The 21,438-nt window shown below is 43.2% G+C and overlaps 2 protein-coding genes across 14 annotated transcripts in view; one reads left to right on the top strand and one right to left on the bottom strand.

Moving 5' to 3' along the window:
* The window catches only part of LOC106016194 (transmembrane protein 170B), a 56,235-nt gene extending 39,484 nt beyond the window's left edge, over positions 1–16,751 (bottom strand). The window contains exons 1-6 of one of the 13 annotated variants that reach the window (XR_005263868.2): positions 9,011–9,427; positions 6,662–7,915; positions 5,067–5,167; positions 3,582–3,766; positions 2,315–2,411; positions 26–1,510 (exon numbers count right to left, since the gene is read on the bottom strand). The gene's annotated coding sequence lies outside the window, so the exon portion shown is untranslated. Of the gene's footprint in view, positions 1–25; positions 1,511–2,314; positions 2,412–3,581; positions 7,916–9,010; positions 10,127–13,860; positions 14,430–16,100 lie in introns of those variants that run through there. The other 12 variants (XR_005263877.2, XR_005263872.2, XR_005263875.2 and 9 more) reach the window with 12 other exon arrangements.
* A 4,540-nt stretch (positions 16,752–21,291) lies between these two features.
* NEDD9 (neural precursor cell expressed, developmentally down-regulated 9) overlaps positions 21,292–21,438 on the top strand; it is a 95,370-nt gene continuing 95,223 nt past the window's right edge. Inside the window, exon 1 of the mRNA XM_005016946.6 lies at positions 21,292–21,437. The gene's annotated coding sequence lies outside the window, so the exon portion shown is untranslated. The remainder of the gene's footprint in view (position 21,438) is intronic.

Below are 21,438 nucleotides of genomic sequence, written 5' to 3'. Positions count from 1 at the left end.
GACAAAAAGTCTCACTCCATCTGAGTTCATATAACATATTTCTCAGTTTATATAAATGGAAAAAATAAAATTCAAGTACTTACAAGTGTAGTGCAATCAATTCACTGCTACAAAAATCAATTATTTTAGACATCACTGTATAAAAATAGCCCATGACATCAGTTCTGCTTTTCCTCAGCTCCAGAAAAAGCTGTGGGCTATGAGGGATATGTATAGGTTTTGAGTTTAAGTTGAGTATTAAGGACTGTTGGGAATAAAACTGATACTAAGCCTGTTTCATTCATTCAGGGAATAAAATCTACTGAAGGGGAAAGCAGAAAAGAAAGAGGAGGCAGTTTCTCTCTACCACCGTGCTTGATACACAGCCATCTAAGAGGGCCCAGAGAAGGCCCAAGAGGGCATTTAAGAGGATCCAGAGAGACTAAACAAGGATGGAGGAAACCATGCTCTGGGGCTAAACAGAGAGTACAGCTTTCCAGAGCACCCCAAGAGCCACAGGCTGCCAACACTACACCGACAGTAGCATTAGCTGCAAACATCCCATGTCAGCTTTTAATCTCTTCCTCTGCTCCTCTCTCACAGAGAGGAACGACTTGTGACCTTTGGGGAACTATTTTCTGCCATGTTCCTGAGCTTTGAGAGATTTGGATTGTCTTCTTTATCGACAGTTGCAGTAACTAGGAATGGGGACCAAAAAAAAAATAATCTGAAGTCTTAAAGACTGTAACTCTAATTTGTATTAAAAACAAAACAAAACAAAACAAACTAGTCATTACATTGCATAGTTTGTAATGAAATTTTGGTAGCATATAGTGCAAATCTGTTTCATTAGTGAGGTGACAACAATAATAAAAAGATATTTTATTGAATTACTAATCTCCCTTCAAGTGACAGCTATGTGTTTTCATGGAAGACCACAGTCTGAGTACCAGTTAAGGTCAGAGTGTCCATATACAAGGTTTCAAACCACGTCATTAGAAAGCACAAGCAGGACATAGCTGTGGTTTTGTTTCCAGCAGAAGGTTTCAAAATAACACATTTTTAGCAGAACATAGAATAAGAAAATTGATACAATAGGAGCTGTGGGAGAAAAGGAAAGTTGCTAAGGGGAAGAGTTGTCATAGTTTGCAGATTGTTTTATCAAGGAAATAACCATGAAGAAAATGATCTCAGTTTGCTTCCAATGAAGTAAGCTTTCACATGAAGTGCTTAGCTCAGGTCTTGTATGCCAAATAGTGTCTGTAGTAGGAGTTCTTCCATATGCACACCAGATGACAGCTCATCTTTGTCCTTGGCTGTTATCAAGCTTCTGACCTGCCACAAGTCACTCAAGGAAGTGAAGCTGCCACCTCAACATATCCCACACCAAGCTCTGGGCTTTGCTTCCTTCTACCTTATCTTCTTTGGAAGTGCAAGAACTGGTGCTGTGTGACTCACACAGAGACATAAGTGATTAACAAGTGTAGCGAAGTCTGAGAACAGCCCATTTAGTAAACCAGCCAGCATAAACCTACAAATAAGGGAAGAATTTTAAGAAGACAAGAATTCCCTGTGAATGATTCACAAATACTAAAACCTGCCCAAATTTGTCACGTAACATTTTCCAAGCTGAAGTAGCGTACTAGCCTGCAGCATTTGAGATTTGCTAAAGCAGCTCACCCCTCCACCCACAGTGCCCTTTCAAAGGTAGATCTCAAAGCACTTTGCCAATTGGGTTGATATCATTTTGTACCCTTTTTAAGTGGGGAAAAGGGATGCTGCCTGCAGAAGTTCAGCCTGACAGCCAGAAGTGCAACCAAGAGCAGAACAAGGGTCTCATTATCCCCAGACAGTCACCTTCTAGTTTAAGTACGCAGATACTCTGTTTGGTTGGGGCAGGGAAGGGCATCATTCCAAATTCAAATTTGTGTTATGAATTTAATTTAATTCTTTTAAAATCTAAGTTTTTTTCCCCCCTTATCAAATATTTTATGTAAGTTCATAAGAGAATGTTTGTTTAGACAAAAACAATCACACCCTGCCATAATTACCCTTTATGTCCATCACACAACAGTTAATGTTTAAATGGTCCCACCTATCAGGGTTATGAGGACATAATTGCAACCCTAAGCAAATTTACACAGTTGTACTACTTAGCCCCACAACAGAATTGGCACGCGACAGAGACCTTACAGAGACAGAAGACACTGGGAGAGTCCTTTTAGGACCATTCCCCAGTGAAAGGCTTTGCTGTGAGTTTACAGGGTGATGGGAGTACAACAGCGTGCAACAGGGCTGTGGGGGAGAAGGCAGGAGCAGGGACAGGACAAATTACCACAACATCAGCTGCAGAAAATAAAATATCCCAGGCGGTGCATCATGACCAACCAGCAGCTCCTCTTCTCTTCATCTGTCCTCCAAGATGCCTGTCACTGAGGAAGAGGGATGAAAGTGTGAGCAGGCAAAATGCTAGAGAGGTGAAGAGGTGAAGGTCCCACAAACTTACTTGGTACTGCAACAGGTGCTAATTCACATAATTGCCACCACATCATCCCAGAAATTGTCTATTTTCATTTACTGTTTCCATTCGTTCCAGTCTAGACTCATACCACAGAAAACAATTTGCCTGTCAGGCACTGGTTATACAAGTGGAAGAGGTCCACTGTCCTGCTCTAGCAGAAGTCCTGGGTTGGCCACAAGTCTTATAATGGTTTTAGTGTGACTTTCCTGAGAAGTAGTATCAGGCAATACAACAGCTAGTTCAGCATTAGGTACATTATGTAGTTCCTTGAACTATAAGAATAGAAACAGGTTTTCTTGGAATGAAAAACAAGGTCCATGAGTCCCTCTCAAATATGCACCATCAAAAATAGCAAAATAAACTTGTTTTCCTAAGCCTTGGTGATGTAGCTGCACCACAGCTAGTTTACAGTGTAAAAACATGTCTTTCACAACACAAAATTCACCCTCCTCAAGAGCAAGGGAGGAGAGCAGAAGTCTTATGGACTCCATACATTTTGTGTACCCAGAACTGCCCAAGCATTGTCTGAAAAAATAACAAGCACAATCCTTCTCATCACAACCCAGCTGCAGGGGGTTAGCATATTTGTCTGTCATCCAAATGAATGGTCTTTTATATACTGTTTGTTGCATGAAGTAGGAGGCACACTGGTTTTACACAGTGACAGACACATTTCTCCAGTGAGGAAAACTGGCTGTCCTGCCATGAAAAGTTGTCAGCATCAGGGAAGAGACAACGCTTCTTCCTTCAGATGAGGAGCACCATCCTAGCAACAAAACACTGATACTCTTCCCTATGGCCATTATCACATGACTCAGTAGTCTCAGCACCACTTGTCTAATCTCTGTCTGTAATCAGAGATTAGACTAAATATAAACTGTAGCACACCAATGCAAGCAGATGCTTGGATTTTAGCCAATTTAGAGTTCAAGGACTCCACCTTCAATCATTGCTTTTATTGATAGTTACGAAAAGCTACATCCATCAGAAGCTGAAACTTTAACCTCCTACTGTGAAAGTAAAACCCTCAGCATAGGAACACTTACATTAACAATCATCAAATTTTGGGGTAAGTACATACCAAAAGGGTGAAAAACAGCCCAAGGAAGAGACACTCCTGCTTTTCTCTGACATTTTCTGTGTTCTCCAAGCCCTGTCTATAAGAGGGAGGAGGGAGTCTCCAGGCCTACAGCCTTGCTTTCTCTCCACCTGGCTCCATTTTGGCTGAGGAAGGGCATGAACACAGCAGCTGGAGGTATCAGAAGACTGACAGAGAAAATAGGTTAAACAAGGAGCATTTGCACTTTTTACAGCTTGAAGCAATCCCTTGTTAGGGGCCTGAAACCAGGGCCTGCAAAACCAGGCCTTCTTTTATAGAGCTTCCAGCCCATAATATTTATTGTCTACCTTTGTCACAAAGCACAGGAGGGAGAGGATTTTGCTGCTGGATTAACAATGAACCTTATCACTCCACTAAATTCCAAAACTTCTGCTGCAACTGGGACATGTTCTTTCTTTAGGACATCCTGGGGCCGTGCAATTCATAACATCTGCAGATAACAGGCAACTCACCCTCATTGCCTGTGCTGCTGCAAGGAAAGCTGTATCCTGCTGGCCCACAAAACCATGTCCCTCTCTTCAGTGTTTAGTGAAGGTTTTCTTTGCAAAACCACGGGCATAATTGTTACTTAGTGGTTTCAAAAAGGCACGCTACATATTCCCCTGAAAAGCCAGAGAGTTCCTTATTTACTTTCTCATAAATACTTGTCAACCATTAAAAGCTGTTTTGCAACAACCCAAGGCAAGGGAGTAACATTTCCCTGTCCTTGAGAGCTTCAAAGTACAGCCCAGCCCAACTCAACACCAAGCAAACTGAGTATCTTGCACTTGTTGGAGGGGCTAATGATGCATGTGTTCCTCACAGGCCTCCTCCTGCTGCTCTGCAAGATGGGGGCTGGCATAAACAAAGCACAGACGCAGCATGACAGAGCTTTGAGGTGTTCATGAGGCAGCCTCACATTGAAGGCTACCCCAGGAGAGCGGAGGTGGCTGCACAGCACATGAGGTATGGCCAGCAATACATAGGGCTCCCAGGGCCCGCTCCTCAGCCCCTCTCAGGAAAGCACCTTAAAAACCTGGGAGCAAACCACTGGATTCCAGCATTCAGTGCATCACTCAAGGACATTCCTGGGAGTATAACCTAGTGTATTTCTGTCATTTTGATAAGAAAATGGGATTGTTACTGTTTTGTTTGTTTGTTTTTGTTTTTGAGTCTTACACCTCCTTCAAACCCCTAATTGACTCTGTATCACTGAACTCAGGAGAGCAGTAAGTAATTCAGGACTTTAGCACTATCTCAGAGGTCTTGACTGTGAGAGTCCACAAAACCCCAGTGCAAAACAAAACCAGCTAACAAAAGAAAAAAATAAAGAAAAAAAAAAAAAAGAGAGAAAAGAAAAAAAGAAAAATCCCTGAGCACATTAAAACAAGTTAACAAGAATAGCAGTCGCCTGGCAAGCTTGTGTCAAGTTGTGTATGAAATCAAAAGCAGAGAGCAAACACTCACTGTGAGCAAAGCGAATGATTTGACTCCTGGGGATTTGTCCCATAGGCAGAGTTAAAAGAGCTGATTTCCTTCCCTGTGCAGTGGTGAATCTGTTGAACAATCTAGAAATAGAATAACTTTAAATGTCATCAGAAATATCTTCTCTTCCATCTCCCTGTGTAACATGGAAGGGACTGATAAGAATCCCTTTGTGTGAAATCTGATTTTGTTGGTGCTTTTGTGCAAGTAATTCAGAAGGGAAAACAGCGGGAGAAGGAAATCAAAATCTAGTGCACTTGTTTAGACTTGACCTAATAACTGCTGCAGTTCCACAGACTACACTCCATAAGCATATTTTCCTACTGTTTGTAGATTGTCTGTGAACAGCTGAAAGACGATCTGTTTAAGCAAATTTTTCTTTCAGAATGATTTCCCTAAAAATTTTTAACATGAATCCCTGAGCTGTGTATCTTTTGTAGGCATGTTGCTAGGAATAGTCTGTATTCAAAATGCTAGCCAGACTGGTTAAGTCTGAATGGCCTGAGTGATCACATGAAATTATATGAATAACTTTAATTTTTTTCAGTCTCAGCTGCATATTGGAAACAAGTACTCATGAGTTTATATTCAATATTGCTACACATTTTTTACACTATTTCTACGGAGATCTCTGCCATTACCAGGGACAGGAGCAGTAGTGGCAGCAGAGTATGGAGTATGAATAGCAGGCGTTCATAACTCGAGCATATGAAATGCATCTGAATCTTAAGTCTCTTTCCGTTTGGAAAAGAAAAACTGTATCTGTTTAGTTGATAAATCTAATCTGAGAAATGTGTAAGAACCAGTGGTATCAGCATTTGGTGGCACTTTATTACGTGCTCAAATACAAATCCACGCTAATAGGACATTATTTAATTTACCAAGCTGAGGACTCAAGGACTGAGAAATGCCGAAAGCAAGATTACTTTATAGTTTGAGGGTGCTCTTTTCATGCATGCAAACATAAATGCACAATCATATGAGTTCTCTGAGGTTTGTAAGAGATATTTCATGTTGCATCTGTCTTCTAACACACAAGGGCAGCAGTGGAACAACACTTCACCATCTGCTGGGAAAGCAAGAGAGTTAATCTGAGCTGAGATAAAGCTTACATGTAAAAGAAATATTTTTTCATTAGCCTAATTACTGTAATTAGAAAAAATGAGAAGGCCTTCCAGGCAGACAAGTCCTGTTAGGCATCTGTAACAGAAACAGCCAATTCCCAGACAAAATAAAAATAAATATATATATATATATATATATATATATATATATATGTGTGTGTGTGTGTATATATATATATATATATATATATATATATGTGTGTATATATATATATATATGTATGAGGTATTTGCTCTGCAAAAATAAAGAAATGAAACCAATCGCCTACAACCTAAGGATCTGAACTCTGTGGAAACAGCAACTCTTCTCCTTACCAGCAGATGCAAAGCTTTGCAGATGGTCGCATGCTTGCCAGAGGGGCAGACCCTGCTAAGGTCTTCATTCCCCCCAGAACAAGGCAGCATCACATGAGACTGAAGCATCCTTGCTAAGGGTACATAAACATTACACACCTTAAAGAAACCTTTGCTCCAGAGCAATGAATAGCAGAAGGAGATCCCGCTCAGGCATCTGGGCCTGGGTCTGTCCCCACCAGCCCACCTGCAGTTGTACTGAGCTCACAGGTGGTGGCTGGCACTTGGGTATTCTCTCTGGCATGTCTACTTTCTGAGTTAAGTTGTTTTTATGGCCTGCCTCCTCATGATGCTGGTAGAAAGATCCAATAATTGCAAGCACTGCATTAAGAAAACAAGCAAACAAACAAAACAGGTGGAATAGATAATAGAAATGACTAAGGTGATGGTCCAGTGGACCAGATTGTGAGCAGGGCCTGTTAACAGTTTGGGCTGCCTTTCTCATTTAGGAAAGGCAGTAAACAGAGCTTCAGCTCTCAACCAAATTGTCAAGGATTTACTCTGGCTGCCTACCTTGCAAATTCTCTTGCTAAAGTTGCAAAATCCACACAGTGATGCTCTTCACCCCATCTCTTCCTCTAAACATCTTGTGAGTGTGCATGCTTACAAGTAACCTCAGGTTGGCTTTGTCAGAGAAAGAACACATTATTCCAAAAGGTACCCAGCTTTTGGCTTTTTCAAACTCCCCTGAGTGTTGCTGGCCATCAGGTTAACACTGCTTCTCCCCCATGATTCTCCTGGTATGGCTCTGTGGTGGCCTGATGTCATACCTAACCACAGAAGACCATGACCTAATATACCATAACTGTTAAAAATATAGTGTCCAACACATTGGATTCCTAGCCTCACAGGGAAAATATTTATGCCATAAAACTTCTTTCCTTTGAAAACAGAAAGGATCTGAAACATGCTATTTAAAATACCAAGTAGACTATGGGGAGTAGAAACATTAAGTGGTTGAGTTTTCTTCTGAGAAAATAGAAGTATTAGCTACTTCTGTAGAATAAGAAAAATATTGTAAAGATATTAAAGGATGGTTTTAATAGTCTAAAGACATTTCTAATATTCTAAAGACATTGGAGGATGTTTTTTTTAACATCCATGTACCTTTGTACCACACTGGCAGTTCAGCAGCTCAGCGTTGCTAGAGGGGTGCAAATCAGTCTCCAGGTGAGGGTGTGGCTCAGGCAGCATGGAATTGCAATTTAAAAAGTTCATTGTTTGCAAGCTTGAATGGAAGAACAGAGTTATAGGAAGGGACATGTGAAAATCCAAGTCATCAGCTGCAAAGACTGCTGGTGAGGGTAATGTAGGAGGAGGCATTTTCAGGTCACTGTGTACAGGCAGGGGACACTGAAAGGACAGAAGTGTAAAAACAGATGAACCCTGCAAGACACAGACTTCAGCACTGCCACTAATCACTGTTTTTCTTGCAGAAACTGAGCTTCACTGCTGTCTTACAAGAGTGCCATTTGTGCTTACAGCTAAACTGACTTATCTTGAATGCAGCCCTTTTCATGAGGCCTTGTGGCCTGCAAAGCTTTCTGTCTGATTTGTTATTGTTATTATTTTGTTTTTCCCCTTGCCTCTCCGTGTCTGCATTCCTACACGTAAGCCCGGCAGAGGCTGGCAGCCCTGTGAGTAGGGATGGGCAGGAATTTCCTGGGTCCAGCTCTGGGCCCCAGCCTTTGATGACAGACAATGCTTACAGCTACCTCCTGCTAGCTGAGACGAGCTTAATAGCATCACTGCCTAAACCAATTCATTCTTCACAGACCAGAAAAATGCAAGCACTGCTACCTCTGATGGTCCTTAATGCATGTATTTCCATTCCTACTCCCCCAGCTCCTTGTTGGCATCCCACAGGCTTTAACTGAATCCTGGTCCTGCCCTAGCTGCGGGTACCATGCCCTCAGAGGGGCACCAGCTCTGCCACAAATCCAGCAGGCTGCTCAGGGCTGTGAAGCCAGCCTAAGAACAGGGATTTCAATAAAATCCTAGTTTTTACTTTTGTTTTTTTATTTTCTTTTTTTTTTCTTTTACTTTTTTTTTTTTTTTTTTTCAGCTCTGTTTTGCTTCCTTACAGCACATCACACTAGAAATATGGGCAAGTGTTTTTTGGTACTGAGAGCTGCCTTTTCATTTCGAAAGAATGTCCCCACCAACCACATTCCCATGTAAGGGAAAAGAAGCAATTACTGGTAAAGCTGCAAAGTAGGAAGGCAAAGCTGTGCTTCCTGCCAGACCTTGCTGCCGGCTAAGTATGGCCCCAACGGTTTCAGTCACTCCTGTCCCACACTGGGGTCTCGGCTTCCAGTTTATTGCACAGTCTGACATAACTCATGTTTTATATGTATTATTTTTTGATTGAAGGGGAAACAACCCCCTGATCAACTGGAGTGCATGGAAAGCATTAGAGGAAAAGGTGACAAGAAAAGATCCTCTTACCTTATACTGAAAGCATGCCGTACATCAGGCCAGGAAAAGAGAGACATTTGTAAGCTGCAACCGAAACTTCAGGAGTATAAATCAGCTTATGTAGGTGGATGAATAAAATATTGGTTAGTCTTCAGGTGTAACCCTGCAGATAAGAAAAGAGTGGAACAGTTTTTATTCTCATCATGCAGACAAATTCTGTTTTTATAATCAAGCAATTTCAAATTCCAGAACATTGGGGGAGGTGGTAGAAAAGGAAAAATTGGGGAGATACAAAATCTGGACAGAGGAAAGAATTTTGGAACAATGATTCATCTACTGCTAAACAAAACAAAACAAAACAAAACAAAAAAAATGCTGAATTCTTCCACCCATCTCCAGGACCCCACTGTTTCAAGAAGCTCCTCCATTCAAGGAATGAAAACTCTGCTCTGACCGGAGATCGGAGCTCTCCTTTATGGATAGCAGGAAACTTCTTCAAAGGGCCAGTTCATGACCCAGCTTGAGAGCTGGAAATAATTAAGCATTCTTGTCAGAGGTCAAAGTCATGGGGTGAAATTCCTGGGAACTCTAAAAAACCCTGGGTTGAATTGAACATTTGGGCTTTTTTTTGCCCATCATGGAAAGGCAGCAGGCAGTCTGGGGAGAGTAACAAGCCCTGCCTGGGCTATCCTGCCTTCCCAAGCCATGACCATGCATTCTGGGACTCATCACATGCTCTTGGTCTAAAGAAGCAAAGCTGAGCTTAAAAAAATATCTGGAAATAAGAATCACAGCCAAATAAAGTATTTATAGTAGCACCAAATATTAACTGAATGTGAAATCACAAACTAAGATCCTGATTCATTTTCTGCTTCTGATGTAACCCTGCTGAATTTAATGGAGCACTGGATGGCATGAGAGGAATCTGTTGCTAAATCAAAACAACAACACTGCTCTGGTCCCGGGGAATGGCTGTGCTCCATCGTATATGTTAGAGCTGCAACACAGCCTATGTTTGCAGTGGGGCTGGTGCTACTACTTGAAGCCATGCACAGTTATTACTGAGAGGCTACACTCAATGTGCCTGCAAGCAGAAAGGCAAGAAGGGAAGAAGATGGAAAGGAGAAGGAGCAGATAGATGTCTTCTCCACATGCTGCGTGCTGACAGGAGACATGCTCAAAAGCATCTTTATTCACCCTCCTGCAAGGAATCAGGCCACTTTTTGCTTTTCTGTGTCCCTTAGTCATTCAGAACAAAATATCTGATATCAAACTGCTGCATAAAGTAAAGAGAGTTTGGTCAGATCTGAAATCCCAACCTGATGGACATCCCACTTCACAATGGGACGAACTGAGGCCAAAGTACAGCTACTGATGAAATTTCAGCATAGTTAGGGCTCTGGCACAGTGGGATAGGTCCATCCCCAGTGCAGATGGACTCTGTCTATGCCTCTCCTCATGCTCTTGTTGTGCCAGCTTGCAAACAGCTCTGCTCCATCAATTCATCCTTGTTTGTCCCCCTCCCTCCTTCCTGTTCAAATTTCTAAACCCAAAGAGCAACTGAAACCATTCTGTGACCTTCTGCACTGACCACTCTGTCTTTCGTAAATCAAAATTGATTTTCTTTGCATGGGAACATCCAGGATCTACCCCCTGACCTTCAGCCTGAAGTTTCATGCTAAGAGAAAGACAGAATGTGAAAGCAGCATTTGACTGTCAGTGTTGGCAAGAAATATGAGCCACCCTCTACTAGAAAACAGTTTGCTTCTGTCCAGTGCCTGGAAATATGGGAACTGCCAGACTCGCTTAGACACAAGGGTCAGTATCCCATGTCTGACACTAGCCAGTACTAAATGCTTCAGAGAAAGGTCTGAGAAGCCTGTGGCTGGCAGACACAGGATAATCCCACCCTTATCTTTCTGCTTTGGAGAACAGCATAGCCAGACACACACAAACACAGGTGCATCCATGCACAACAGGAACTGCCTGCCTTCAAGTGCTCTCCTCCTGGAAATATTGCAATGTCCTGTAAATACCAACCGAAGTGTGTGCCTCTTGCCCCTAGGAACTGACTCTGTTTAGGAAGGGAATGAATAGGACAAGGGATGCTGAGGGTTCATCAACTGTATTTAGCACTAGAGTTTTTCTCTATCTGTGTGTAGCTAATGAATCAGCTGAAAATAGCCATAAATACAACCCTGTTCACCAGCCCAGGGTCAGCAGTCTAGACAGGAGCTAAAATACTATATTTTTGACAGAACTAGCCTGTTTGAATAACTTTCTAACCCTTAGCCCACATTTCCACAACCTAGGCATATTCATCATCATGATGCAGTATCCATTTTCTACCACTCCAGGGTGAAGAGTTAGGCTTCCCAATGACTTCAGATAAGTTGTCCGTGATCTTCAAGTCCCTAAGGAGGATAGAAAGAAGGGAGATGGAAGGAAGGAAGGCAACAGGCAGAGACTGCAGAGGACTTCAGTCATTCCAGGCTGCTTGGCAAGGTTTATCCTGTTCTGAAGGATTTGCTTTTGTTTCCCACTGCCCATTCTGAGCCATGTGAAGCAAATAATAACGTAACTCTTATCAAGAGCCTTGAAGAGCCTATGCAAGATGTATAAGGAGTGGCTGAGGTCTCTTGGTTTGTTTATCCCACAGCAGAGGAGGCTGAGGGGAGGTCTCATGGTGGCCTGCAGCTCCCTCACAAGGAGAGTGGAGGGGCAGGCGCTGAGCTCTGCTCTCTGGGGACAGCGACAGGACCCAGGGGAATGGCATGGAGCTGGGACAGGGGAGGGTCAGGCTGGGGGTTAGGAAAGGTTCTTCACCAGAGGGAGGTTGGGCACTGGGACAGGCTTCCCAGGGAGGTGGTCATGGCACCAAGCCTACTGGAGTTCAAGCAGCATTAGGACATTGTACTCAGAGCCAGCAGTGTGCCCTGGCAGGCAGAAGGGCCAGACATGTCCAGGGGTGCATCAGGCACAGCACTGCTAGCTGGCTGAGGGAAAGGATTGTCCTGCTCCACTCTGCCTCACCTCAAGTACTGTGTGAGGTTTTGGGCACCACAGTATAAGAAGAACATAAAACTACTAGAGAGTGTCCAAAGCAGTGCTACAATGATGGTGAATGGTCTAGAGTAGAAGACATGAGGAGTAGCTGAGGTCACTTGGTTTGTTTGTCCTGGAGAAGAGCAGGCTGAGAAGAAGCCTCATGGCAGCCTGCAGCTCCCTCACAAGGGGAGAGGAGGGGCAGGTGCTGAGCTCTGCTCTCTGGGGACAGCAACAGGACCCGAAAGAATGGCATGGAGCTGGGACAGGGGAAGGTCAGGCTGAGTGTTAGGAAAAGGTTCTTCACCAAGGGGGTGGTTGGGCACAGGAACAGGCTCCCCAGGGAAGTGGTCAAAGCACTGAACCTGTCAGAGTTCAAGGAGCATTTGGACAATGCTCTCAGACACACGGTCTGATTTTGGGTGGTCCTGTGTTGAGCCAGGAGTTGGACTCAATGATCCTTGTAGGTCCCTTCCAACTCAGGATATTCTGTGATTCAGTGAAATCCTATTCAATAGCAAACTGGGCTGAAGCTAGGAGATGGGTAAAGGGGCACTCAGCCCTCGCCCAGCAGTACTGTGCAGCCACCTGTCAGTGACCTGTCCTGTAGCATGGGATCATGGGATTTCCTCCTCCCACTCCAATAAATGCTTTTCTCAAAGTGAATATTTGCCTCTCCTTCAAGGATGAATCCCACCTGCAGCTGCTTAAGCTAGAAAACCAGAGCGCTCCCTCACAGATGGGCTCCAAAAAGGCACTGGGAGGAGCAGGGCAGGTTTCTGAGTCTGAGATATCTCACTGTCAAGCTTGACTGCCAAACTGATGGCTGAGGTGAAGTCCTCCATGGGCAGGACGTGCCTGACGTGCAGGCAGATCACCCTTTCTACCTGTATCAACAGGTCTTTGTGGCATTGTTGATCTGCAGGGAAAAATTGGTTTTATATTGTAAAGCTTCAGCTGGAGACTTGAGGTGAGGCGTGTCAGGATTTTGGAAAGCCACTGGAAAGGCCACTGGATTTCATGGCCTAATTTCTCCCTCTATTTTATCTGTTACGTAAACTAGATCATTATGAAAACATTACACTGCTCATCACCAGCAGCTTGGAGAGGGTAGGAGCAGCACAAGGGGAGGAGGAGGTCTGTTGAGCTGCTGGAAAATATTGTTGTTGATACAGTTCAGGAAAACAGAGACTTCAACACATTTTAATTAATGACTGTTTCTGAGCTTCAGATGTCTTGCGAAATACTTTCTATACCAGTAATGAAAATGCATAAAATTGTGGAGAACAGTAGCATGATAATCCACATCATCTGATACTACTGCTGTTTGATAGCTCTTCAAACAACATATGAAACAACCCTGATCTTCCTTGATCTTTCTCTTTACTCAGAAAGGAGCCCTACATAAAGGTACTTGTAAGTCTGCTTTCTAAAATCAGTGGGCATGAAAAATAGTGTCTTGGCATAAAAGACGTGCTTCCTTGGTATTAATGGAGCAAGCTATTTTTAGTTTGTTGTAAAGTATTTTGTGAGGGGCCTCTCTGAATCAGTCTGAAACACATAAAATCCTCTTCCCTCATCTGGAGAACATTGTACTCCCTCTCTCTTGCAAGGTATGTTGTTGAACAACAAAAGAACAACCTCACAGGCAGCATTTTCTGGAAAGGATCCTTAAATAGAAGTTCTCCTTGCCCTTCCTCTGGGTCCACCCAGGGGCTCAAACTGATTAACAAGTGTTGGTGGTTACCCTCATATTGGCAAGTTTCATGCTAGACTGAGGATGCTGTTCCCTGTGGTTAATCCCTGAAACTATTAAGGAATAAAATGCTACGTACAGTTGTGCCATGGCGAAGCTGAGCCTCAGGAGCATGGTGGTCCCCTAAGAGCTGCGTAATTCCTGGTGGCTGCTTTGCTTGCTGTTTGAAATACTGCCAAGGGTACAAAAGCTCATGTGAAAACACATTCCTCCCATACATCCCATGGCTGAGGCTGCTGGAGGTGCCGGGTTCTGCTGGTGTGCTGCCTGTGGGCTGCTGCTCAAGGAGAAGCAAATATCTTCTTCCATTGCAAACGGTTTCCTGGGGAAAGCTGGGGGCTGGTGAAATGGAATTGCTTGCCAAGCACATCTAACAGAGAGCAAAGTGCTGCCATTTGTGCAAAGAAAAAACAAATGCTCCCAAACTCAAATAGTTCAGCCAAAAGACTGAAGTTTTTGATAGGTCGCCAAACTCAGTGTTCTTTCATGCAAAATGCTAAAAAAAAAAAAAAAAAAAAGGAAAAGTCATGCCTGTTCTAGGGGGACCCTCCACCTTCCTATTCGCTCATAAAATGTTCAGGATTATACCACTGTTTTACTGTTAGCCTTGGGAAAAAAAAGTTATATAGGCCATTTGAAAAGAGATTTTTTTTCTGCTTGCACGGTCGTGATAAATAGCATGTTGAAGAAAAAGGAAGATAGATGATTGTGGAATTGTTTGATGGTTTTGGTTTTGTTTTTTACCTGGAAGAAAACAGATAATTGCTTTCTTCTGATCCTGAAATCAGCCTATTTCCCTGGTGAATGAGAAATGAGGTGGCATAAACAACAAAAATGGAGTTGCTAGTTAGTCCTGTAAACTCTTGTTTTAGCAACTTGAATATGTCCCATGCAAAGACCTAAGGTGAAACGGTTCTCATAGATTAGGTGATGTCAAGGGAGGTTTAGGTTGCATATTAGGAAAAACTTCCTTACCGAAAGGGTTGGTAGGCATTGGAATGGCCTGCCCAGGGAAGTGGTTGAGTCACCGTCCCTGGAAGTCTTTAAAAGATGTTTAGATGTAGAGCTTAGGGATATGATTTAGTGGAGGACTTGTTAGTGTTAGGTCAGAGGTTAGACTAGGTGATCTTGGAGGTCTCTTCCAACCTAGATGATTCTGTGATTCTGTCTCCTGAAGAACATCCTCCTCCACCTGTGGACCCTTGTCCATCCCTTTTTCTCCTCTCATCCTTCTCCTGATCAACTCGGCCTTGACCCAAGGACAGTAATAACTGCAGTTTGGTCTAAGGAGCAACTTATTCTTTTTCATTCTGTGGCCTTTCCCCACTCTTGGACGATTTTTTACCCAGCCTGGAAGTTCTTAAATTACAGAAAACACTACCATACATGAAAACCACAGCGCTCTGTTCTCACTGAAGCCCAAATGCACATTTCTCCTTTCTTTATAGCAAAATAGCACTATTGCAATAATGCTAAAGCTATTGCCAAAGCGTAACTTTATCACTTGACACTAAAAAATGATCATTATTAGCAATACCCCACTGTGTTTTTTTTTGGGGGGGGAACAGAACATATGGACATCCTTCACATGCACATAAAATGTGAATAATGACAACACTTGCAAGTATACATTCTCTGAAGGAAGGCATGGATCCAGAAGCACTGCATGTAGTTTTTTTTTCCCATGAAAGTGATTAAATGCAGATGGCTACTGGGTTTCACAACAGCAGGCATATAGGATACTTCAGACCGTTTGGTGAGTGACTGAAGTGATGAAAGCAATTCACAGAATGTGACCTCTGGAATGCAGTTATTCCAGGAAGATGCCACATATTATCAGGGAGTGAATTCCAGGACTTAGTTATTTCTGGTAACAATTAAGCTATGGGAAAAATGTTTACAACTAACTTATTAAAAAAAAAACAAAAAACAAACCAAACATTCAAATATTTGTCGAGGAATTTATTTACAATGAACAATTTCTACAGATCTCATTAGTTTCTTCTTAGGAGAGAAATAAATGGATGGAGAGTTTGGAAATGATCCTATACGTTCATTTACAAGACACATACAGCTCCCATTAATTTTAAACAAGAGGGTAATACACAGCAAAGACAAGCAAGACACACACCCACAGAACTGCTGAAAGTACTCTCGCACATACTCCAGCCCTTCACAAAAGTTCTCAATTTCTTCACATCTGTTCTCCATATGAATGGAGATTCTCTCTACTCTGTGCTTTCCCCATTTTCTTCTCCATGTATACTAGCACCCGACACTTCCCTCGCAGAAGAGACCCCCAACCCTGTCCCGGCTCACCCTTTTCCATTCAGAGCCATGCAGACACCTTTGACTCTGTACTCAGCCATCCCTGGGGCCAGGCTGGCTCCTGCTTCAGGGCAGCTCTGACCTTTCCTGGTCTGAAGGAAAAGGACAAGTGCCTTGACCCCAAGTCACCTCGACTTTTCTTTCCTCTACACCAAAAATACTGAAACAATTTAATATACTCTTGCTCAAGCAATGGAAATTACACACTCCACTATTTTAAGAAAAAACAATTTGCAGTAGTTAAAGATAGCCCTTGGATTTTCTGTTGTTTACTTAAGTGTGTGTTGAGCAATCCAACCTTAGCACAGATAAACAGAGTAACCCACAGAAATTTTACTGCAGTAATCTGTCTGCCCTGAGAGAAAGCTCACCTCAGAAGCTTTCAGTTACAAAGCAGAAAAAGAAGGATTTAAAGCACATCTGACTATAATGTATGGATCTGAATGTGTTTTCCCACTTTACAGTGACTTTTCCCCTTTTCCCTATTATTTCTTTTGATATCTAGCATCCAAAAGCTGGGATGTGAACCTGAAACAGATCTCCCAGGCTGGTTGCAGTGGCTGTCCCTGGCCAGACCTCCTCTTCCTTGGTCCCAGCCCCTCTCATTTGCTCATGACTGCACCAGAGAGTACATTGCTGTAACCCAGCAGCATGTCGTCATTCACCACAGCCATGCCTCCAACACATCCCTTGGACATGTATTTTCAATTTTGTTAAAAAAACAAAACAAAACAAAACAAAAAAAAAAACAACAGAAGGCACTGTTGTCTTTTCTCTCGCTTTAGTGATCGTCCAAACCAGCGGAAGTCTGGGCCGTTCTGTTCCCACTGCCAGAAAAACATATCAAGTACTTTGTGCTGCAGCTTTCCTGGCAAGACACAAAACTCCTTAAAATGTACCTATTTTCAGACTGCAATGTTAAACCAGACATGAGACTGGATTTACTGTAAAAGGTTGCCTCTGGGCCATGAGTCTTCCAGCAATGCCATGAGTGCAATTTTGAGTGACTGTTCTAGCTTTACTCAGCATCCCAGAGAGATTTATTTCACATAATTTTGACATGAGCCTAGCTGAAACTGGATGGAGGATTTTGCTTTCTGATACCTGACTCAGGACAGCTTCTTAGCAGGGTAATGAACCCAATGTGCTGAAAGGAGAAGGAAACCCAAGGCAGACAGCTTGTAGCTAGTGTCAGCATCTCTGCATTTGAGAACTTTTCAGTGTAGGTTTTGTTTCAATGAAACAGAACAGATTTTGCAGTGTTTGATGGGGCCAGGCTTCCCTTGCTGCCCCTTGGCTCTCCCTAGGCACTTGCCTTGCTTGCAAGGTTCATCACTGTGAATGCATGCCCAACCATCTCCTGGATGAAACAAACAAAAAATAATAATGCAAACCAGCCACAGTCAGAGACTTGCTCTGTTACGTTTATTTAGTTAGGAGGCATCTGAAACTCTAAGAGGGTTCTGACCAAAATACAGGACTGTTTTGTGCAGGCTGGCTTGCTTTACTGCTGTGAAGAGGTCAGCTTGGCATGCCCCTGAAAGCACTACAGAGGCAGAGCAAGTGACAAAGGAGCACAGTGCAAAAGCCCATGAGCTGGCTGCATTGTTTTGTGTTGCATTTGTTTCATGTCACATCTCATGTAACAACAACTTGCTGTAAAAGCAATTTACATAAAACAGTGTTTTCCCGGGGAACTGGGGCACAGACACACTGGCAGCTCTCAGGGCTGGATATGAGGGATTCTCAGCTTGGACAAAATCTCAGTGAGTCTAAACATTGCAAGGCACTAATTGCCTCAAAGGAAGCTATATATATACAGATTCATGGGCCTGTTGGAAGAGGATTTTGGGGGGAGAAGTATCTTTAGGGAAATGTAAAAAGATGGCCCCTAGACTTTGGAAAAATGATTTCAGATGAATGTAGCAGGGGTGCAAACCACTTGTTGGAAGAATAAATGAACTTACTGAGCCTATGTTGAATAGGAAAAGGGTTTCTTCTAATGGTGTAATACGGGGGAAACAGTGTTTGCCAGCAGTAGGGCAGGCTGTAAAAGAGCAAAAGAAAGAACAGACACTAAATCATTCAATAGCAAGCCTCTGGTGCTTATAGCAGGAGCCTCCCTGGGAAGACTGCACACCAAAACCCTGTAGCAGCTGATGGCTGATGTTGGTGTGACCTGAAAGGCACTGTCTGTTTTCCATTGGTTCTTGAGCAACACTTTGCTGGCATTTTTCACCAACCCAATGGCTGTCAGGAAAGCCTGCTAGATTTCTTTCAGGAACAAGTAAACTTGGAACTATTATTCAACCAAAATTTTTTTGAGAATAATGAATTTCACGTAAGGAAGAAGCTGATTTACATATCCATTCCAAATAGCAAGATGCACAGCTGTCATATCAGAAGAAGAGGAGTGCCAGTCTGGACATACACCAGTCTGTCCAGCTGAGGAAAATGATAAGCTGAGAGTGAAGACCCGACTTGAAAGGGATGGGAGGGCCTGAGAAACTACTTTGATGTGCTCAACACACTGCAGCAAAAGCATTTGGTGCTTCCCTCTCATCTAAATTAACATTTCATTTCTGCATAGAGCAGGGCCCTCAGATATGCTTCCTTGGATTTACTGTAATATTTATCAGCTGACTTCCCTGGGAGCATTTATCCACAGAACACATCTGGTATTTCCTATTGAAATTACTGTAAAAAATTTAAAAACCTATGAAAAAACACAGAGATGCTCATACATGCATACAAAAGGTTGAGAAGTTTTCACCAGAAAGAGGCATCTTTTGCCAATATGTTGGAGTATGGCCTGAGAACTTTGTGAGTTAAAGCAGCGATACACGTCTCATCAGAATAACAAAGCCAGACTACTCAGGTCTGACCTTAGCCTAACTAGCTGAGGTTTCTAAGGTTTCAGACATTTTCTGACTTCTACCTGTCCTGTTCTTTTAGAAGTAATGTGCACCCACAGCATTAATACATGGCTGCGGCTCTTGCTTTTGTTAAGGAAGTTTCATTTCGGAGGGAATCAGGCTTCCCAAACACAGCCCACAGAGGTGCTAAGATGCCTGCTGGCTCTGATTCACTACCCAAGGAGGTAAAGCTGCAAAATCTGGAAGAGTCTTCCTTGCCACAGCAGCCCAGTGTGGCAGGGAAGATGGCCCAGAAAGCTCAGCTAATACAACTCACAGCCAGGTTGAAGCAGATGCAAGTCACTTTGGTATGTGAGGTCATGCTTGGAAATGTAGGAGCTGACATTGTGGCCGGCCTGCTGCCTCTGTGAAGTCCTGAAGTCTTGATTTTGCCACCTCAGTAATAAATTAGCATTGATGGGGCTAGGAGCTGCAGCCAGCTTGGCCTATGAAGCACGAGGGAAAATGTGACTTCAGGAAAGATATTGCTGTGACCAGCTGCTGGCCATTAGTGACCACGGGGCTTTGTCTAGTTCCTCCTATCTCAGATGCAAACATTGCTTTTCGGTAAAACATTCCACAAGGGACTTAACAACTGTGTTTACGTAGGTGAGCAGCTGATTAGTCTAGAAATGAGAAATATTTGACAATGTTAAAAACGTGTCATAGATGGAAAAGGCTAGGGCTAGCAAACAAGCAGATTAAATAAAGATAAAAACAAACAGTGTTTGCTTTGTAAGGTAATAAATTGGCTGTGGTTGCTTATCCATTTCAGAACAAATTAGAGTTGGGGACAGACTGACAGGGTTCTATGAATTTGCAAAGCATGCATAAATTAATAAATTTATCCTCTGTACTTCTTTCACCAGAAGCACTCCAGCAAGTATACCACTCTGAAGTGGTGTGCACTGAGACAAAAAAGCTGAAGTGCAGTGAATGAACCTCTCTCTCTCCCCACTCTCCTTCTCTTCTTGCTAACTCCAGCTTTCTTGCTGGTGGCCAGTCAGAGCCTGGTGCTTCCCACTCCCCCTCTGCCCACCTCTTTTGACCTCAGAAGTCTGGCTCATTTTTCCCATTCACTGATGGCTCTTTGGAGCTTGCCTTGACCAAAAAAATTATTGAATTGCCTTTTGACTGCCTCACACTTTCTCTCTTTCCATACCATCTTCTCTCCCCACTTCATTCATGCTCCATCACAGTGTGGGGACCTTCAAGACACCTTAGTAAAGACCAAAATTTCAATACAGTGTGCTTAGTTACTCAGTATTGATCCTACAATGGACATTAGCACCATTCTCCTGAGTTAATTAGATTTTCCCTTGCCTGCTCAGCTGGGCTGCTAGAAGGGCAGCATTGCTGCGTAGCTTCCTCTTGACAGCTTATTCACTTCAGGTCCTGCAAACAGCCCCTGAAGAGCCTACTGTCAGCATCTCATTACATCTGTTTCTCTAGAAATTACTAATGCCTGTAGTCAGGACAACCAAAACACCTGCAGCAATGCCTCAAAGGGCACAGGAGATTATGAACTGGGCTCAGAACTTAAGAAAGGACTCCAAAAGAGGCAAGAGGAGGAGTGAACCTTCCCCTCATCCCCTTGTGTTCCCTCCTCTGTTGGATATTCTTTGCTTTGTGACCAATAAGAAGAATTTTGTCAGTGTATGCCTAATCATGGGAAACACTTTGTTGATTTAGATGGGCTCTTGTCCCATCTCCATGCTGATGATGAGTTGCAAGCTAAACCTCCATCCATGCATGGGAAGGAAGCCTCCACCACACTCTTGCTATCCCTTTGTTATTTTTTAAAGCAACTCAGGCTCTCAACTTCTTCATCATTTGCAACAATGAGAGTGAGGGTCCTGAAGTACCAAGGCACTTCTTGTTGCCCACGACCATAGCCTGGGGAGGTGCTGAGCTGCACAGAGCCAGGCAGACTGTGGCCACTCTTCCTCATGCAGCACAGCAGGGTTGAAACCTACAATGAGACTCTCCAGCAGTTCAAAATTGTTAGCACTGAAGCAAGGGTAGAAATACTGTCAGGAATTGGGGCTGCCAAGTAAATAATCATAATGAAATTATTACTCGGGATATCTGCACTGAACATGGAGCTTAAATGAACCTCTCCCTGTGGTCTCCCTTATTCAAGGAGCACTCAGCCTGAATATCTGAGAGATCTTGTCAAAAAACAAGGTTTGCCAAGCTGAAAGGAAATGACTAAAACCGGAAGAAAAACACTTGCGGTTTCTCTCTTACAAGAAAGAGAGGGGCCCAAGCACAAACGTAGGACTTACAAGTAAGTCCTCCCTGATGAACCACTGGGAGAATGTGGTCTCCTTGGGCTGTGTTAACCTCACCGAGGACTCAAGAAACGCAGTGAGAAGGGTCGGTAGAGGGAATTGGGAGCACCCCTGGCTAGG

The sequence above is a fragment of the Anas platyrhynchos genome, chromosome 2, assembly GCF_047663525.1.
Source record: "Anas platyrhynchos isolate ZD024472 breed Pekin duck chromosome 2, IASCAAS_PekinDuck_T2T, whole genome shotgun sequence".
Lineage (NCBI taxonomy): Eukaryota > Metazoa > Chordata > Aves > Anseriformes > Anatidae > Anas > Anas platyrhynchos.
This window is presented reverse-complemented; position numbering and strand designations above follow the sequence as displayed.